The sequence below is a fragment of the Salvelinus fontinalis genome, chromosome 23 (genome assembly GCF_029448725.1).
Source record: "Salvelinus fontinalis isolate EN_2023a chromosome 23, ASM2944872v1, whole genome shotgun sequence".
Lineage (NCBI taxonomy): Eukaryota > Metazoa > Chordata > Actinopteri > Salmoniformes > Salmonidae > Salvelinus > Salvelinus fontinalis.
In genome coordinates this window covers 21,103,027-21,121,943 of record NC_074687.1, presented here as the reverse complement: position 1 = coordinate 21,121,943, position 18,917 = coordinate 21,103,027, and the positions used below count along the sequence as shown (strand labels likewise).

At 44.1% G+C, this 18,917-nt stretch overlaps 1 protein-coding gene across 1 annotated transcript in view; it reads right to left on the bottom strand.

Annotated features, from left to right (window-relative positions):
- The window catches only part of LOC129821005 (immunoglobulin superfamily member 3-like), a 205,895-nt gene that overhangs the window by 88,824 nt on the left and 98,154 nt on the right, over window positions 1-18,917 (bottom strand). The gene's annotated exons all lie outside the window — the stretch shown is intronic.

Below are 18,917 nucleotides of genomic sequence, written 5' to 3'. Positions count from 1 at the left end.
AAACAGCAACTTATAGTTGCATTGAAATGACTTAGGAACTGTGCACACTTTGGAGAGGTGTGTGGCCACTTGGAGACACCAGTTAGTCCTCTTACTTGATCTGTCTTATGTTGCACCTACCCCACATTCTCCAGGAATATTCTTATCATGTTAGTGAATGTATCCAGAGTATTCTCAGACTGCGTTATCAACAAATGTGGCAAAAAGTACAGAAAATGCAAAATACACATAAAATCAACAAGTGTAATGTTTAGATTCAGTCTTGTGTCAGGTGAACTGTTTGGTCCTCAACTTTGGTTTAATACTTTTCCCAGAATCTCCAAAGTGTTCCCTTTCAATTCCTACCATGCTGATGCATTTCATATTTCTTCTTTAAGAAACATTTTAATTTAGCCCTATCCATATAGCCAATTCCCACAGTGTAAAGGGTCAATACATCCTGTTTGAATGTCTGTCAGTTGGATTCATATCCTGTTCAGGTTCTATTATGTCAGTGGGAAAAGGCTCATCTAACCGGTTAGGGGCAGTGGGGACTGTGATGTGGTTTAGATCTAATGACAGAGACCACAGTGAAGACACACACACACACACACACAGCCCTAGATTGTATAAAGACATCAGTGTGTAAGACACAATGGGTAGCAGCAGCAGTCATCCTTTTAGCTGTTCTGGACAAATGAATGGAGGATGGAATAATGCAGGACCTGGGAGTAGGCTTTCCAGTAATACAGTGTGGTATTGTCAAGCCCTGGTTAAGATGCTTGGCCATTCAAGGGCTTTGTCAAGATGTATGGTATTGGAGTGTATTGTGCACCAGGCGCATGGTATTGAAGTGGTTTGGAGATTTTAAACATTGTAATTGTTGAGTTGTCACATGGGCAATTTTCAAGCCTGGTGGTATCCATATATCCTGAAGTTATCCTGGTATGACTGAGCACAGATGCTAAAAACAGCTTGATCCCAATCTCTTTCGCTTTGTAAGTGTGCGTGCGCGGGCGTGTGTGTGTATGTGTGTGTAGATTGAGATTCAGAGAGATATCAGGAACAACAGAGACAGCCACCACTAATGAAATGAGAGAACAAAGAGATCAGAGAAAAGACATAGAAGAGGAGGAGGATCTGTGTTCAACATCAGGTTACTGCAGTTTATCAAGACACTGGGAAGAATGACAACATGAGAGAGAGACGAAAGATGAAAGACCACAGGAAATACAGGAATTTGTTTGATTTCAACCCCACTGAAATTGTGGCTATGTAACTCCAAAAATGGAATGCAATATTTAGCATACCAGTATCGAGATTTGGGTTGTATTGAACTGAAATGACTTTGAATTAAACTGAAATTGGTTCAAATTGATCTGAATGAACAATTAATTAGTTACAATATCAAAGAAATGGAGCCCACACACTCAAAATCTCCACCACTGGTTATACAGTCATAACATAGTATATATACGGCGTGTACAAAACATGAAGAACATCGGCGCTTTCCATGACAGACTGACCTGGTGAAAGCTATGATCCCTTATTGATGTCACTTGTTAAATCCACTTCTATCAGTGTAGATGAAGGGGAGGAGACAGGTTAAAGAAGGATTTTGAAGCTTTGAGACAATTGAGACATGAATTGTGTATGTGTGCAATTTAGAGGGTGAATGTGCAAGACTAAATATTTAAGTGCCTTTTAACGGGGTATGGTATGGTTTGTGTCAAGAACTGCGACGCTGCTGGGATTTCACTCTCAACAGTTTCCTGTGTGTATCAAGAATGGTCCACCACCCAAAGAGCATCCATCCAACTTGTCACAACTGTGGAAAGCATTGGAGTCAATTTGGGCCAGCATCCCTGTGGAATGCTTTCGACACCTTGTGGAGTCCATGCCCCGACGAATTGAGGCTGTTCTGAGGGCAAAAGGGGGTGCCACTCAATATTAGCTTTTTATTTACTCAGTGTATATATTATTGTTTTGTGTTGCCCTTTTCAACTTAAATATGTACAGACTGCCTTAATTGGCGCTTGTGTTACGTCTATCAATATGGGTGTGGTACACTCCCGGTGAAACGACCTGACAAACATCCCTGCAGCATGAAAACGCTGTGTGTTTATTCATAAAGTTGCGGGTTGGAGCTTATGACTGCGTGGGCTCCACTTCTTTTACACCAACTTTTTTCACCCCACTAAAGGATGTGTGTTCGATCACACTTTACTATTAAATTAGTTATAGGCAATCCCTGTCACTAAGGGGAAAGTCTCTTATGTAGAGTCTCTGAGTCTGAATGATGGAGGCTTGATATGGGAGTCTCCATATCATGCATGTGATACATAGCGTTCAGACAGAATCTGAAATGCCCTATGTAGGGAGGGAACGTTCAAAGGCATGACGGGGGCCTCATTTGGTGAGTAAAAAGCCTAGTAGAGATCACCTCTCATACACGGAGAGACCACACTACTAGCCCAATCAATACGAGGGCGGGAAAAAGGGAGGAAGAGAGATTTCTAGCACAGGAGAGAGTGGTAAAAAGAGAGAGAAAAAGAAGAGAGCCTACTCATTCCACAACAACCCTCCTATGCTAAAGCCCCCTGTTGCCATAGCAACCCACCCACTCTACACTACCGAGGTCACCCCTAAAACAGCCTACACCTCCCATATATCCCCCACCTGATCCCCCTCTCCCTAGTCCCCCTCCCCCTGAACCACCCAAACACTCTGAATAACTGCAAAACAGAAACTTGCTTCTCTTCTCTACATCCCCTGGGTTGGCACAAAACAGCTGGGATGGCATGACACCGAAAACCACAATACCTCCACCTACTCTACTGTCCCCAAGGCCAATCAAATCCTGTCTGGAATGCATTTAACCAATCAGACATGCCTCCACCTACTCTACTGTCCCCAAGGCCAATCAAATCCTGTCTGGAATGCATTTAACCAATCAGACATGACCCACTGGGTTCATGGTGTGAGGGTCCGATTAGGGCTGTACGAAACAGAACAAACTCTGTGGTCCTTTACAAACCTGCTGTATGTAAAATATTGTGTGCTGTAGCTTGGAGAATAACTAATGTGTCTCTGGGTGACAACATAATGATGTTTGTTTCCAACATTAAGGCTGTTTCCCTAAAGAAGTTACATCCATGTTGTGTTTTGCAAAACGCTAGTTAGTTGGTCTATCTGAGTAAAACTAAATGCATGCACTTCAACCAATTGCTGCCCACACCCGCCCGCCCGACTAGCATCTCTACTCTGGACGGTTCTGACTTAGAATATGTGGACAACTACAAATACCTAGGTGACTGGTTAGACTGTAAACTCTCCTTCCAGACTCACATTAAGCATGTCCAATCGGCTTCCTATTTCGCAACAAAGCCTCCTTCACTTACGCCGCCAAACATACCCTCGTAAAACTGACTATCCTACCGATCCTTGACTTCGGTGATGTCATTTACAAAATAGCCTCCAACACTCTACTCAGCAAATTGGATGTCGTCTATCACAGTGCCATCCGTTTTGTCACCAAAGCCCCATATACTACCCACCATTGCGACCTGTATGCTCTCGTTGGCTGGCCCTCGCAACATATTCATCACCAAACCCACTGGCTCCAGGTCATCAATAAGTCTTTGCTAGGAAAAGCCCCACCTTCCCTCAGCTTACTGGTCACCATAGCAACATCCACCCGTAGCACATGCTCCAGCAGGTATATTTCACTGGTCATCCCCAAAGCCAACACTTCTTTGGCCGCCTTTCCTTACAGTTCTCTGCTGCTAATGACTGTAACGAATTGCAAAAATCACTGAAGCTGGAGAATTATATCTCCCTCTCTAACTATAAGCATCAACTGTCAGAGCAGCTTACTGATCACTGTACCTGTACACAGCCAATCTGTAAATAGCACACCCAACTACCTCATCCCCATATTGTTATTTATTTTTTGCACCCCAGTATCTCTACCTGCACATCATCATCTGCACATCTATCACTCCAGTGTTAATGCTAAATTGTAATTATTTCACCTCTATGGCCTATTTATTGCCTTACCTCCCTAATCTTACTACATTTGCACACACTGTACATAGATTTTTCTATTGTGTTATTGACTGTACATTTCTTTATCCCATGTGTAAGTAACTCTGTGTTGTTGTTTTTGTCGCACTGCTTTGCTTTATCTTGGCCAGGTTGCAGTTGTAAATGAGAAGTTGTTCTCAACTGGACTACCTGGTTAAATAAAGGTGAAATATATTTAAAAAAATAAGCCGCCTCAAACGCCTTTTTAGAGAATATGGTAGTATGTCCAACCGGCCTCACAACCGCAGACCACGTGTACACTAGAGGTAAAAAGTTTTAGAACATTTACTTATTCAAGGGTTTTTCTTTATTTTTACTATTTTCTACATTGTAGAATAATAGTGAAGACATCAAAACTATGAAATAACACATGGAATCATGTAGTAACCAAAAAAAGTGTTAAACAAATCAAAATATATTTTACATTTGAGATTCATTAAATAGCCACCCTTTGCCTTGATGACAGATTTGCACACAGCTTCACCTGGAATGCTTTTCCAACAGTCTTGAAGGAGTTCCCACATATGCTCAGCACTTGTTGGCTGCTTTTCCTTCACTCTGCGGTCCGACTCATCCCAAACCATCTCAATTTGGTTGAGGTCGGGTGATTGTGGAGGCCAGTTCATCTGATGCAGCACTCCATCACTCTCCTTCTTGGTTGAATAGCCCTTACACAGCCTGGAGGTATGCTGGGTCATTGTCCTGCTGAAAAACAAATGATAGTCCCACTAAGCCAAAACCAGATGGGATGGCCTATCGCTGGCCATGCTGGTTAAGTGTGCCATGAATTCTAAATAAAGCACCCCCACACCATAACCCCTCCTCCTCCATGCTTTACGGTGGGAAATAAACATCCGGAGATCCTCCGTTCACCCACGCAGCGTCTCACAAAGACATGGCGGATGGAACCAAAAATCTAAAATTTGGACTCATCAGACCAAAGGACAAATTTCCACCGGTCTATGGGCCATTGCTCGTTTTTCTTAGCCCAATTAAGTCTCTTCTTCTTATTTGTGTCCGTTAGTAGTGGTTTCTTTGCAGCAATTCGACAATGAAGGCCTGATTCTCCTCTGAACAGTTGATGTTGAGGTGTGTCTGTTACTTGAACTCTGTGAAGCATTTACTTGGGCTGCAATTTCTGAGACTGGTAACTCTAATGAACTTATTCTCTGCAGCAGAGGTAACTCTGGGTCTTACATTCCTGTGGCAGTCCTCATGAGAGCCAGTTTCATCATAGCGCTTGATGGTTTTTGTGACTGCACTTGAACAAACTTTCAAAGTTCTTGAAATTTTCTGTATTGACTGACCTTCATGTCTTAAAGTAATGATGGACTGTCGTTTCTCTTTGCTTATTTGAGCTGTTCTTGTCATAATATGGACTTGGTCTTTTACCAATTGGGGCTATCTTCTGTATACCACCACTACCTTGTCACTATAGAATAACTATCTTCAAAGTAATGACTCGGGACGTCGGGTTTGATATGAAAGCTTCTTTTAGTAATAATACTTGTGCACATTACATTTACTAACTTTAGATTCTACAGAACAATGAATAATGAGTTGCTAGCGCAAAGGAGTCAGCATAATCACCTGTCAATTGCACTTAACTAGCGCGTTCTCTCTCTACTTCCTGTCACAAGGCATTCTGGAACTTGCAGTCAAAAGCCTAATTCAATACTAACCAGTACAGAATTTGTACACAAATTCTAATACAATTACAAATATCTTTAGATAGAGCTCGATGAATTAACTTAAAGATGAACTCAGTAACCCATTAAGGTTACAACAGTCACAACACAACTGATTGGCTCAAACGCATTAAGAAGGAAAGAAATTCCACAAATGAACAAAATTAGCACACCTGTTAATTGAAATGCATTCCAGGTGATTACCTCATGAAGCTGGTTGAGAGAATGCCAAGAGTGTGTAAAGCTGTCATCAAGGCAAAGAGTGGCTATTTGAAGAATCTCCCTTTTTTGGTTACTACATGAACCATTTGAGTTATTTCATAGCTTTGATGTCTTCACTATTATTCTACAATGTAGAAAATAGCAAAAATAAAGAAAAACCCTTGAATAAGTAGTAGTGTAACCACGTCAGTCCAGGACCTCCACATCTGGCTTCTTCACCTGCAGGATCGTCTGAGACTAGTCAAACGGACAGCTGATGAAACTGAGGAGTATTTCTGTCTGTAATAAAGCCCTTTTGTGGTGATAAACTCATTCGGATTGGCACCCATGTCTGCGCCCCTGCCCAGTCATGTGAAATCTATAGATCACGGCCTAATGAATTTATTTAAATTGACTGATTTCCTTATATGAACAGTAACTCAGTAAAATTGTTAAAATTGTTGCATGTTTAGTTTATATTTTTGTTCGGTATAATTAGGGTCCCATGGGAAACACTGACCAACACTTTGGTTACTACTCTGTCACAACAATCTCCATCCTTACTTTTAATTAATTGTCATGCCAAACAAAACTGTATTCCAAGTGCCCACTGTATTTCAACCGACAAATTAAAATGATTTATGTATTTTTATGATTCCAACAGTTTACCCAAGTGTTTTGATCTATTATCGTAATTAAAATCATGGTCACAATATATGGTTTAAAAAAAAAAGTAAATTCATTTTTTTTGCCTATATCGTGCAGCCCTGGTAAACACAGATGTGATCTCCTTGAGATTCTCCCAGTCGCTCTTTGACCTCAATCTGAGTAAGATTAAGGATGAGGCGATGGACACATGCACGATGTGCATGCCTACGCACATACACTACAGGAGTGTGGACTTGGCCTAAATCTGGGAGAGAATTCAAGGACAGGCACCTGGCCAAGCCCATACTACTGCTGCTAGTAGTGGACTTGTTTTCTCTTAAGTAAGATATAGTACTATGATGAGCAGTCTAGAAACAGGCTACAACCACAACATGCTTACATCCGCTGGTTGAAATGATATGGTTTTATTTGCCACCCACCAGATTTTCAAAAGGTGTCACCAGGCGCGTTAAATAACAGTGGGTGTGTGGACTGGAATCTCTCCCCTCCCCCTTGCTTTCTCCCTCTTGTTATTCTGACCCATCTCTCTTCCACCCCCTCTCCCTCATCACCATCTCTGCATCACTTTCACCCCATCTCCCTCATCCTCCTCTCTCCATCTCTCTTCTATCCCATCCCCCTCTCTCACATTTCTCTCTCTCTGAAGTGTTGTCGCTGGTCCCTCTGGCCGGCCTTTCATGAAGAGTCCCACAACATCAGAGAGAGGTGTGACATGGCCAGATAAACGAGGGAGGAAAAGAGAAATGGAGAGACAGAAAGAGAGGTAAAGATGATAACTTGAGCAGTGTGATCTGCAATGTCAACTTCAAACCCTCTATCCTAACATCAAACCTTTATTTAACCATTGAAGTTACACTTAAGAAATTCTCTTTTTGAACAAGAACAGAAGGAGTAGATTAAAATAACGTGTGTGTGTGTGTGTGTTTTCCTATGGACTGTGATGGTTAACCCTCATTATCAGATTTTTGTGTAATGGGAACTGCATATTACAAGACTTAATGGCAGCACTGAGTCACTAAGTGCCCACTGACACACAAGTATTAGTAATAATCCATACATTAAGTTACCGTCAATAGGTTGTTATCAATAAAACGTCACAATACAGCGGGTGGAACAAAAAATCTAAAATGTGGACTCATCAGACCAAAAGGACAGATTTCCACCAGTCTAATGTCTATTGCTTGTGTTTCTTGGTCCAAGCAAGTCTCTTCTTCTTATTGGTGTCCTTTAATAGTTTCTTTGCAGCAATTCGACCATGAAGGCCTGATTCGCGCAGTCCCCTCTGAAAAGTTGATGTTGAGATGTGTCTGTTACTTGAACTCTGTGAAGGATTTTTTTGGGCTGCAATCTGAGGTGCAGTTAACTAATGAACTTATCCTCTGCACAGAGTTAACTCTGGGTCTTGCTTTCCTGTGGCGGCCCTCATGAGAGCCAGTTTCATCAAAGTGCTTGATGGTTTTTGCAAATGCACTTGAAGAAACTTTCAAAGATATTGACATGTTCCGTATTGACGTTCATGTCTTAAAGTAATGATGGACTGTCTCTCTGCTTATTTGAGCTGTTCTTGCCATAATATGGACTTTGTCTTTTACCAAATAGGGCTATCTTCTGTATACCACCCCTATCTTGTCACAACACAACTGATTGGCTCAAATCCATTAAGAAGGAAAGACATTCCATGAATTAACTTTTAACAAGGCAATTGAAATGCATTCCAGGTGACTACCTCATGAAGCTGGTTGAGAGAATGCCAAGAGCGTGTAAAGCTGTCATCAAGGCAAAGGGTGACTACTTTGAAGAATCTCCCTTTTTTGGTTACTACATGATCCATATGAGTTATGTCATAGCTTTGATGTCTTCACTATTATTTTACAATGTAGAAAATAGCAAAAATAAAGAAAAACCCTTGAATGAGTAGTAGTGTAACCACGCCAGTCCAGGACCTTCACATCTGGCTTCTTCACCTGCAGGATTGTCTGAGACCAGCCAACTGGACAGCTGATGAAACTGAGGAGTATTTCTGTCTGTAATTAAGCAATTTGGTGGTGATAAACTCATTCGGATTGGCTGTGCCTGGCACCCAAATATACAAATATATTTAGATTTGTTGAACACTTTTTTAGTTACTACATGATTCCATGTGTTATTTCATAGTTTTGATGTCTTCAGTATTAATCTACAATGGTAGAAAATAGTAAAAATAAAGAAAAATCTTGGAATGAGTAGGTGTGTCCAAACTTTTGACTTGTAGTAATATATATATACAGTTGAAGTCGGAAGTTTACATACACCTTAGCCAAATACATTTAAACTCAGTTTTTCACAATTCCTGACATTTAATCCTAGTAAAAAATTCCCTGTTTTAGGTCAGTTAGGATCACCACTTTATTTTAAAAATGTGAAAAGTCAGAATAATAGTAGAGAGAATTCAATTAGTATTCGGTAGCATTGCCTTTAAATGGTTTAACTTGGGTCAAACGTTTCAGGTAGCCTTCCACAAGCTTCCCACAATAAGTTGGGTGAATTTTGGCCCATTTCTCCTGACAGAGCTGGTGTAAGTGAGTCAGGTTTGTAGGCCTCCTTGCTCGCACACGCTTTTTCAGTTCTGCCCATAAATTTTCTATAGGATTGAGGTCAGGACTTTGTGATGGTCACTCCAATACCTTGACTCTGTTGTCCTTAAGCCATTTTGCCACAACTTTGGAAGAATGCTTGGGGTCATTGTCCAGTTGGAAGACCCATTTGCGACCAAGCTTTAACTTCCTTAAGAAGATGTTGCTTCAATATATCCACATAATTTCCCTTCCTCATGCAGCCATCTATTTTGTGAAGTGCACCAGTCCCTCCTGCAGCAAAGCACCCCCACAACATGATGCTGCCACCCACGTCCTTCACGGTTGGGATGGTGTTCTTCGGCTTGCAAGCCTCCCCATTTTCTCTCCAAACATAACAATGGTCATTATGGCCAAACAGTTAAATTTTTGTTTCATCAGACCAGAGGACATTTCTCCAAAAAGTATGATCTTTGTATCCATGTGCAGTTGCAAACCGAAGTCTGGCTTTTTTATGGCGGTTTTGGAGCACTGGCTTCTTCCTTGCTGAGCGGCCTTTCAGGTTATGTCGATATAGGACTCGTTTTACTGTGGATGTAGATACTTTTGTACCTGTTTTCTCCAGCATCTTCACAAGATCCTTTGCTGTTGTTCTGGGATTGATTTGCACTTTTTGCACCAAAGTACATTCATCTCTAGGAGACAGAACGCGTCTCCTTCCTGAGCGGTATGATGGCTGTGTGGTCCCATGGTGCTTATACTTGCGTACTATTGTTTGTACAGATGAACGTGGTACCTTCAGGTGTTTGGAAATTGCTCGCAAGGATGAACCAGACTTGTGGAGAGGTCTACAATTGTTTTTTTCTGAGGTCTTGGCTGATTTCTTTTGATTTTCTCATGATGTCAAGCAAAGAGGCATTGAGTTTGAAGGTAGGCCTTGAAATACATCCACCGGTACACCTCCAAATGACTCAAATGATGTCAATTAGCCTATCAGAAGCTTCTAAAACCATGACATCATTTTCTGGAATTTTCCAAGCTGTTTAAAGGTATGTAAACATCTAACCCACTGGAATTGTCATACAGTGAATTACAAGTGAAATAATCTGTCTGTAAACAATTGTTGGAAAAATTCTTTGTGTCATGCACAAAGTAGATGTCCTATCCGACTTGCCAAACCTATAGTTTGTTAACAAGAAATGTGTGGAGTGATTGAAATACTAGTTTTAATGACTCCAACCTAAGTGTATGTAAACTTCCGACTTCAACTAGGTATATATATATATATATGCACATACACACACACACACACACACATATATATATATACACACACACACATACACATATATATATACACACACACACAAACAATATATAGCCCTCTCGGTTATCCCCTGAAAGTTAGCTTGTTAACTAGCCATATTGACGTGATCAGTTGTTAGGTAGCTAGCTAGACAATTTTACATGGTCCATCAATCAATGTAGCCCATAATTTCTGTCAGCAGCAATCGTGATTAAACAGTGTTGAAAAGGGATGTTAGGTAACTTCGATAGGTAGGCCTACAGTTGTGGCCAAAAGTTTTGAGAATGACACAAATATACATTTTCACAAAGTCTGCTGCCTCAGTTTGTATGATGTCAATTTGCATATACTCCAGAATGTTATGAAGAGTGATCAGACGAATCGCAATTAATTGCAAAGTCCCTCTTTGCCATGCAAATGAACTGAATCCCCAACAAACATTTCCACTGCATTTCAGCCCTGCCACAAAAGGACCAGCTGACATCATGTCTGTCACGTTCCTGACCTGTTTTCTTTTAGTTTTGTATGTGTTAGTTGGTCAGGACGTGAGTTTGGGTGGGCAGTCTATGTTTTGTGTTTCTATGTTGGTTTAATGGGTACCTGATATGGTTCTCAATTAGAGGCAGGTGGTTTTCATCTCCTCTGATTGAGAATCATATTAAGGTAGGTGGTGTCACATTGTTTGTTTGTGGGTGGTTGTCTCCTGTGTCAGTGTCTGTATGTTACGCAACACGGGACTGTTTCGGTATCGTTCGTTCGTTCGTTTTGTATGTAGTCTGTTTCCTGTTCATGCGTTCTTCACGTTATATGTAAGTTCGTGTCCAGGTCTGTCTACATCGTTTATTTGTTTTGTAGTTTATCAAGTGTATTTCGTTTCGTCTTCGTCTTGTTTAATAAATCATTATGTCACACAACCACGCTGCATTTTGGTCGAATCACTACTCCTCCTCTTCGTATGAAGAGGAATTCCGTTACAATGTCAGTGATTCTCTCGTTAACACAGGTGTGAGTGTTGACGAGGACAAGGCTGGAGATCACTCTGCCATTCTGATTGAGTTCAAATAACAGACTGGAAGCTTCAAAAGGAGGGTGGTGCTTGAAATCATTATTCTTCCTCTGTCAACCATGGTTACCTGCAAGGACACATGTGCCGTCATCATTGCTTTGCACAAAATGGGCTTCACAGGCAAGGATATTGCTGCCAGTAAGATTGCACCTAAATCAACCATTTATCAGATCATCAAGAACTTCAAGGGGAGCGGTTCAATTGTTGTGAAGAAGGCTACAGGGCACAAAATAAAGTCCAGCAAGCACCAGGACCATCTCCTAAAGAACAAAACATCGATATTTTGGGTCCATGGCCAGGAAACTCCCCAGTCCTTAATCTTATTGAGAACTTGTGCTCAATCCTCATGAGGCGAGTGGACAAACAAAACCCCCAAAATTCTGACAAACTGGGCTGCCATCAGTCAGGATGTGGCGCAGAAGTAAATTGAAAGCATGTCAGGGTGGATTGCAGAGGCCTTGAAAAAGAAGGGTCAACACTGCAAATATTGACTCTTTGCATCAACTTCATGTAATTGTCAATAAAAGCCTTTGCCACTTATGAAATGCTTGTAATTATACTTCAGTTTTCCATAGTAACATCTGACAAAAAATATCTAAAGACACTGAAGCAGCAAACTTTGTGGAAACTTTTGGCCACAACTGATTGGAGAAAAAAGTACATTAGGTCTACTTATACTACTACTACGCTATATGTTTAGCCAACTGTACAAAGTAAAGTAAACATTATAAGCTACTGTAATAGTACATCGGCAAATGTGCCCTTCTGCTGCTTGACAGGCAGAACCAACGAAGGATGGGAAATGGACCTAAACAACTCATACTTGTAAGGTACAGTTATTTTATTTAATATTCCTCAAATATCCAATTAATGGTGGCCTATATGGAGAGATATCATAAGGCTACCCTCTGAAATGACATGATCAACTTATGTTTACTGACCATGAAAAGCATGCAGGTTACTAGCTGTATATCTCTGATGATAGCGCTAAATGTGAGCAATTGTTTTGCATGGAATAATGGGACATGTGTAGTTGTGACTATGCTCTTCATGAGGTGACGATATTACAACCAAATAGTTAACATTTATTTAACAATCCCTTGAAAACGGCAGAGCTGGGAGTCTCCTTGCCCCCAAGCAGGCAAATCGAACGCTCTGAACCTTATTGTGACATTTTGTTGATAACCATCTATAGGCATTGAAATGTGAAGAGGGGCAAACAGACATTACAGAACATCACTATAAGAGAAGGAGAATGGCCGAGGACACGGAAGGCTCATTGGCAGTAATTGCTCTGTGAGAAATGGAGATTACTGCTGAGAGGAAAATGGAGAAGATGGGTGATAATTCAACTCTACTGTAAGAGTGTGTGTGTGTGTGTGTGTGTGTGTGTGTGTGTGTGTGTGTGTGTGTGTGTGTGTGTGTGTGTGTGTGTGTGTGTGTGTGTGTGTGTGTGGGTGTGGGTGTGTGTGTGTGTGTGTGTGTGTGTGTGTGTGTGTGTGTGTGTGTGTACAGGAATTGTATATGAATCCAGTGATGACCAGAGGAATGGACAAATGTCTCCTCTCTCAGTCTTACCTCTTCCTCCTCCTCCCACTGAGGCTAAGAGCAAGTGGTGAGAGAGGGATGAATACATTCTGAGGGTTAGCAAGGAGGGAGGAGAGGGCGAACGAGGATGATGATGCAGATGGTGACGAAGATCAAAGAGAAGATGAAGAGAAGATTGAGGAAGAGGATGATGAGTGTTCCTCATGCACACACAGCAGGATGCCCTGAGAGATGTTGAGCCTCACAGCTGGAATTGCAAAGACTGCTTTAGAGGTTGAGTGAACGTTCTCTCTCCCTCCGTCTCTCTCCCTCCGTCTCTCTTGATGTGTCTCTCTCCCTCTGTCTCTCTCCCTCCGTCTCTCTCCCTCCGTCTCCCTTGATTTATCTCTCTCCCTCCGTCTCTCTTGATGCATCTCTCTCCCTCCGTCTCTCTTGATGCGTCTCTCTCCCTCCGTCTCTCTTGATGTGTCTCTCTCCCTCTGTCTCTCTCCCTCCGTCTCTCTTGATGCGTCTCTCTCCCTCCGTCTCTCTTGATGCGTCTCTCTCCCTCCGTCTCTCTTGATGTGTCTCTCTCCCTCTGTCTCTCTCCCTCCGTCTCTCTTGATGCGTCTCTCTCCCTCCGTCTCTCTTGATTTATCTCTCTCCGTCCGTCTCTCTTGATGCATCTCTCTCCCTCCGTCTCTCTTGATGCGTCGCACTCCCTCCGTCTCTCTTGATGTGTCTCTCTCCCTCCGTCTCTCTTGATGCGTCTCTCTCCCTCCGTCTCTCTTGATGTGTCTCTCTCCCTCTGTCTCTCTCCCTCCGTCTCTCTTGATGCGTCTCTCTCCCTCCGTCTCTCTTGATTTATCTCTCTCCCTCCGTCTCTCTTGATGCATCTCTCTCCCTCCGTCTCTCTTGATGCATCTCTCTCCCTCCGTCTCTCTTGATGCGTCGCACTCCCTCCGTCTCCCTTGATGCATCGCACTCCCTCCGTCTCCCTTGATGCGTCGCTCTCGCTCCGTCTCTCTTGATGCGTCTCTCTCCCTCCGTCTCCCTTGATGCGTCTCTCTCCCTCCGTCTCTCTTGATGCGTCTCTCTCGCTCCGTCTCTCTTGATGCGTCTTTCTCCCTCTGTCTCTCTTGATGCGTCTCTCTCCCTCTGTCTCTCTTGATGCGTCTCTCTCCCTCTGTCTCTCTTGATGCGTCTCTCTCCCTCCGTCTCTCTTGATGTGTCTCTCTCCCTCTGTCTCTCTCCCTCCGTCTCTCTCCCTCCGTCTCTCTTGATTTATCTCTCTCCCTCCGTCTCTCTTGATGCATCTCTCTCCCTCTGTCTCTCTTGATGCGTTTCTCTCCCTCTGTCTCTCTTGATGCGTCTCTCTCCCTCCGTCTCTCTTGATGTGTCTCTCTCCCTCCGTCTCTCTCCCTCCGTCTCTCTTGATTTATCTCTCTCCGTCCGTCTCTCTTGATGCATCTCTCTCCCTCCGTCTCTATTGATGCGTCGCACTCCCTCCGTCTCTCTTGATGTGTCTCTCTCCCTCCGTCTCTCTTGATGCGTCTCTCTCCCTCCGTCTCTCTTGATGTGTCTCTCTCCCTCTGTCTCTCTCCCTCCGTCTCTCTTGATGTGTCTCTCTCCCTCCGTCTCTCTTGATTTATCTCTCTCCCTCCGTCTCTCTTGATGCGTCGCACTCCCTCCGTCTCTCTTGATGCGTCGCACTCCGTCCGTCTCCCTTGATGCGTCGCACTCCCTCCGTCTCCCTTGATGCGTCGCTCTCGCTCTGTCTCTCTTGATGCGTCTCTCTCCCTCCGTCTCCCTTGATGCGTCTCTCTCCCTCCGTCTCTCTTGATGCGTCTCTCTCGCTCCGTCTCTCTTGATGCGTCTTTCTCCCTCTGTCTCTCTTGATGCGTCTCTCTCCCTCTGTCTCTCTTGATGCGTCGCACTCCCTACGTCTCCCTTGATGCGTCGCACTCCCTACGTCTCTCTTGATGCGTCGCACTCCCTCTGTCTCTCTTGATGTGTCGCACTCCCTCTGTCTCTCTTGATGCGTCGCACTCCCTCTGTCTCTCTTGATGTGTCCCCGCTCCCTACGTCTCTCTTGATGTGTCGCACTCCCTCTGTCTCTCTTGATGCGTCGCACTCCCTCTGATGCGTCGCACTCCCTCTGTCTCTCTTGATGCGTCGCACTCCCTCTGTCTCTCTTGATGCGTCGCACTCCCTCTGTCTCTCTTGAAGCGTCGCACTCCCTCTGTCTCTCTTGATGCGTCGCACTCCCTCTGTCTCTCTTGATGCGTCGCACTCCCTCTGTCTCTCTTGATGCGTCACACTCCCTCTACCTCTCTTGATGCGTCACACTCCCTCTGTCTCTCTTGATGCGTCGCACTCCCTCTGTCTCTCTTGATGCGTCGCACTCCCTCTGTCTCTCTTGAAGCGTCGCACTCCCTCTGTCTCTCTTGATGCGTCGCACTCCCTCTGTCTCTCTTGATGCGTCGCACTCCCTCTGTCTCTCTTGATGCGTCACACTCCCTCTACCTCTCTTGATGCGTCGCACTCCCTCTGTCTCTCTTGATGCGTCGCACTCCCTCTGTCTCTCTTGATGCGTCACACTCCCTCTACCTCTCTTGATGCGTCGCACTCCCTCTGTCTCTCTTGATGCGTCGCACTCCCTCTGTCTCTCTTGATGCGTCGCACTCCCTCTGTCTCTCTTGATGCGTCGCACTCCCTCTGTCTCTCTTGATGCGTCACACTCCCTCTACCTCTCTTGATGCGTCGCACTCCCTCCGTCTCTCTTGATGCGTCTCTCTCCCTCCGTCTCCCTTGATGCATCTCTCTCCCTCCGTCTCTCTTGATGCGTCTCTCTCCCTCCATCTCTCTTGATGCGTCTCTCTCCCTCCGTCTCTCTCCCTCCGTCTCTCTCGATGCGTCTCTCTCCCCATCTCAGTCTGTCTGTCTGTCTCCCTCTCGATGTCTCCCTCTCGGTGGGGGGTTGTGTGTCTGTCTGTCTGTCTGTCTGTCTGTCTGTCTGTCTGTCTGTCTGTCTGTCTGGGTCTGACACACATACACACACTTTCTTCTATCACAGGAGACTAGAGAGCTTTTAACATAGAACACACTTGGACTCCCCCATCACTAGAGCTGTGAAGAGAAACACAACCTCAAACATGACTGTGTGTGTACAGATGAGAGAGAGGGGAGAAGAGTTTACAGGATACAGAAATCAGGAGAGTTGAGGGGGAGAGAGGGGGTAACGGAGAAAGAGAGGAAAGAGGGGAGAAGAGTTATTGGAAACAGAAATCAGGAGAGTTGAGGGGGGAGAGAGGGGGTAACGGAGAAAGAGAGGAACATAGAGGAGAAAAGAGAACACAACCTCAAACATGACTGTGTGTGTACAGATGAGAGAGAGCGAGAGAGAGGGGAGAAGAGTTTACAGGATACAGAAATCAGGAGAGTTGAGGGGGAGAGAGGAGGTAACGGAGAAAGAGAGAAAAGAGGGGAGAAGAGTTACTGGATACAGAAATCAGGAGAGTTGAGGGGGGAGAGAGGGGGTAACGGAGAAAGAGAGGAAAGAGGGGAGAAGAGTTACTGGATACAGAAATCAGGAGAGTTGAGGGGGGAGAGAGGGGGTAACGGAGAAAGAGAGGAAAGAGGGGAGAAGAGTTACTGGATACAGAAATCAGGAGAGTTGAGGAGGGAGAGAGGGGGTAACGGAGAAAGAGAGGAAAGAGGGGAGAAGAGTTACTGGATACAGAAATCAGGAGAGTTGAGGGGGGAGAGAGGGGGTAACGGAGAAAGAGAGGAAAGAGGGGAGAAGAGTTACTGGATACAGAAATCAGGAGAGTTGAGGGGGGAGAGAGGGGGTAACGGAGAAAGAGAGGAAAGAGGGGAGATAAGAGAACACAACCTCAGTAGAGAAGAGAGGACAGGGTGATGTAGGGTCTCAGCAGGGGGCACATTCATAATACAACACTACAGATGAAGGCATGAGCCATACTGCCTGTAAAACACTGTGTGTGTGTGTGTGTGTGTGTGTGTGTGTGTGTGTGTGTGTGTGTGTGTGTGTGTGTGTGTGTGTGTGTGTGTGTGTGTGTGTGTGTGTGTGTGTGTGTGTGTGTGTGTGTGTGTGTGTGTGTGTGTGTGTACTCTTAATAACTTATCCCAAGCCATCTTTTAAGTAATTTTTTTTTCAGCCCACATGAAGTCTTCGACACATTGCTATAAAAACACTGTAAAATTATTTTAAATTGGAACATAGGAGACCGAGGGAGGGAGAGAATGAGGGAGGGAAATAAAGAGGTGGAGAAAGGATGACATGCCACTGCAGGAAATGGGTCTGAGCTATTCAATATGAGACATCTCGCTTCCTGCTAATGGAGTAACCACATACAGGTGGTGTGTATGTATGTATGTATATATGTGTGTGTGTGTGTGTGTGTGTGTGTGTGTGTGTGTGTGTGTGTGTGTGTGTGTGTGTGTGTGTGTGTGTGTGTGTGTGTGTGTGTGTGTGTGTGTTACTGACTGCAGCCCACATGGCGTGGAGGCTGTACTGTTAAATAAGGACCTCTGAATCATCCTCTCCTCTCTCTCTGGCTTTCTTTTTCACACTCCTCCTCTCACTCACCAAAATCTCTGCATTTTCACTCACAATTTACTTCTTCACTCTCTCCACACTCTTTCTGCCCTTTTTCTCTCACATTGTCTTATGGTTTTCTCTTCCGTTAGCCAAGCTGCTTGTCAGCACCCAATTATCACTTCTATGTTGTTCTCACTCTCCTCCTCCTCTCCCTATCTGCCTGGCTGATACTTCTACTGTACAATGTATTATAGTTACACTGTTTATATACACTGCATATGTATTTATATACCGGATTCTTGACATAGCTCACTCTGATATTTCTACTGCTGTACATATAATTCCTAACATATGTAGTTTACATTCATCATCAGGTGTACATACGTACAGATTGCATTCGGATTACAGTTACAGTGTTACTTGGGTTGTTCATTGGATTCATTCCAACATTTCTTGATTTGTGTTTTTGTTACATTTTAATATTTTTTAATATTTGTGTACTTGTTTGACATTTTACTGCGTTATCAGGAGCTAGTAACATAAGCATTTCGTTGCACTCGCCTTAGCACCTGGTAAATCGTGTACACGACCAATAAACTTTGATACTGATGCTGTGCTCTCTCATTCAAGCTGCTAACCTGTCTCTGGCTCTCCCTCACTCTTTAATCAGACATGATTTAGCATTTACATTTTAAGTTATACAATCCCATCTAGCCCTCTGGTGGATCCAGATGTGTTAGTGTGTGTGTGTGTGTGTGTGTGTGTGTGTGTGTGTGTGTGTGTGTGTGTGTGTGTGTGTGTGTGTGTGTGTGTGTGTGTGTGTGTGTGTGTGTGTGTGTGTGTGTGTGTGTGTGTGTGTGTGTATGCGTGTGTGAGAGATAGAGAGAGAGAGAGAGAGAGAGAGAGAGCAGACCCCTGTGGATATTACAGCTCATTATACCTGCAGGCAGATGGCGGAACCGAGATGAAAATCAGTGTGACACACATACACACACACAGCGGCACACCTAACACAAACTCACAAAAAGAAACAGAACCACACACACAGCGGCACACACGCCAGCCTGAGAGCCCTGAAGGGACATCTGCTCTCTGACACACAAAGGACTAACTGAGCTAAGAGAGACTTACTAGCCCGTCCCCCACCCCTGTCCCGTCCCCAGGGCAGTGAGAGAGACTACTAGCCCGTCCCCCACCCCTGTCCCGTCCCCAGGGCAGTGAGAGAGACTACTAGCCCGTCCCCCACCCCTGTCCCGTCCCCAGGGCAGTGAGAGAGACT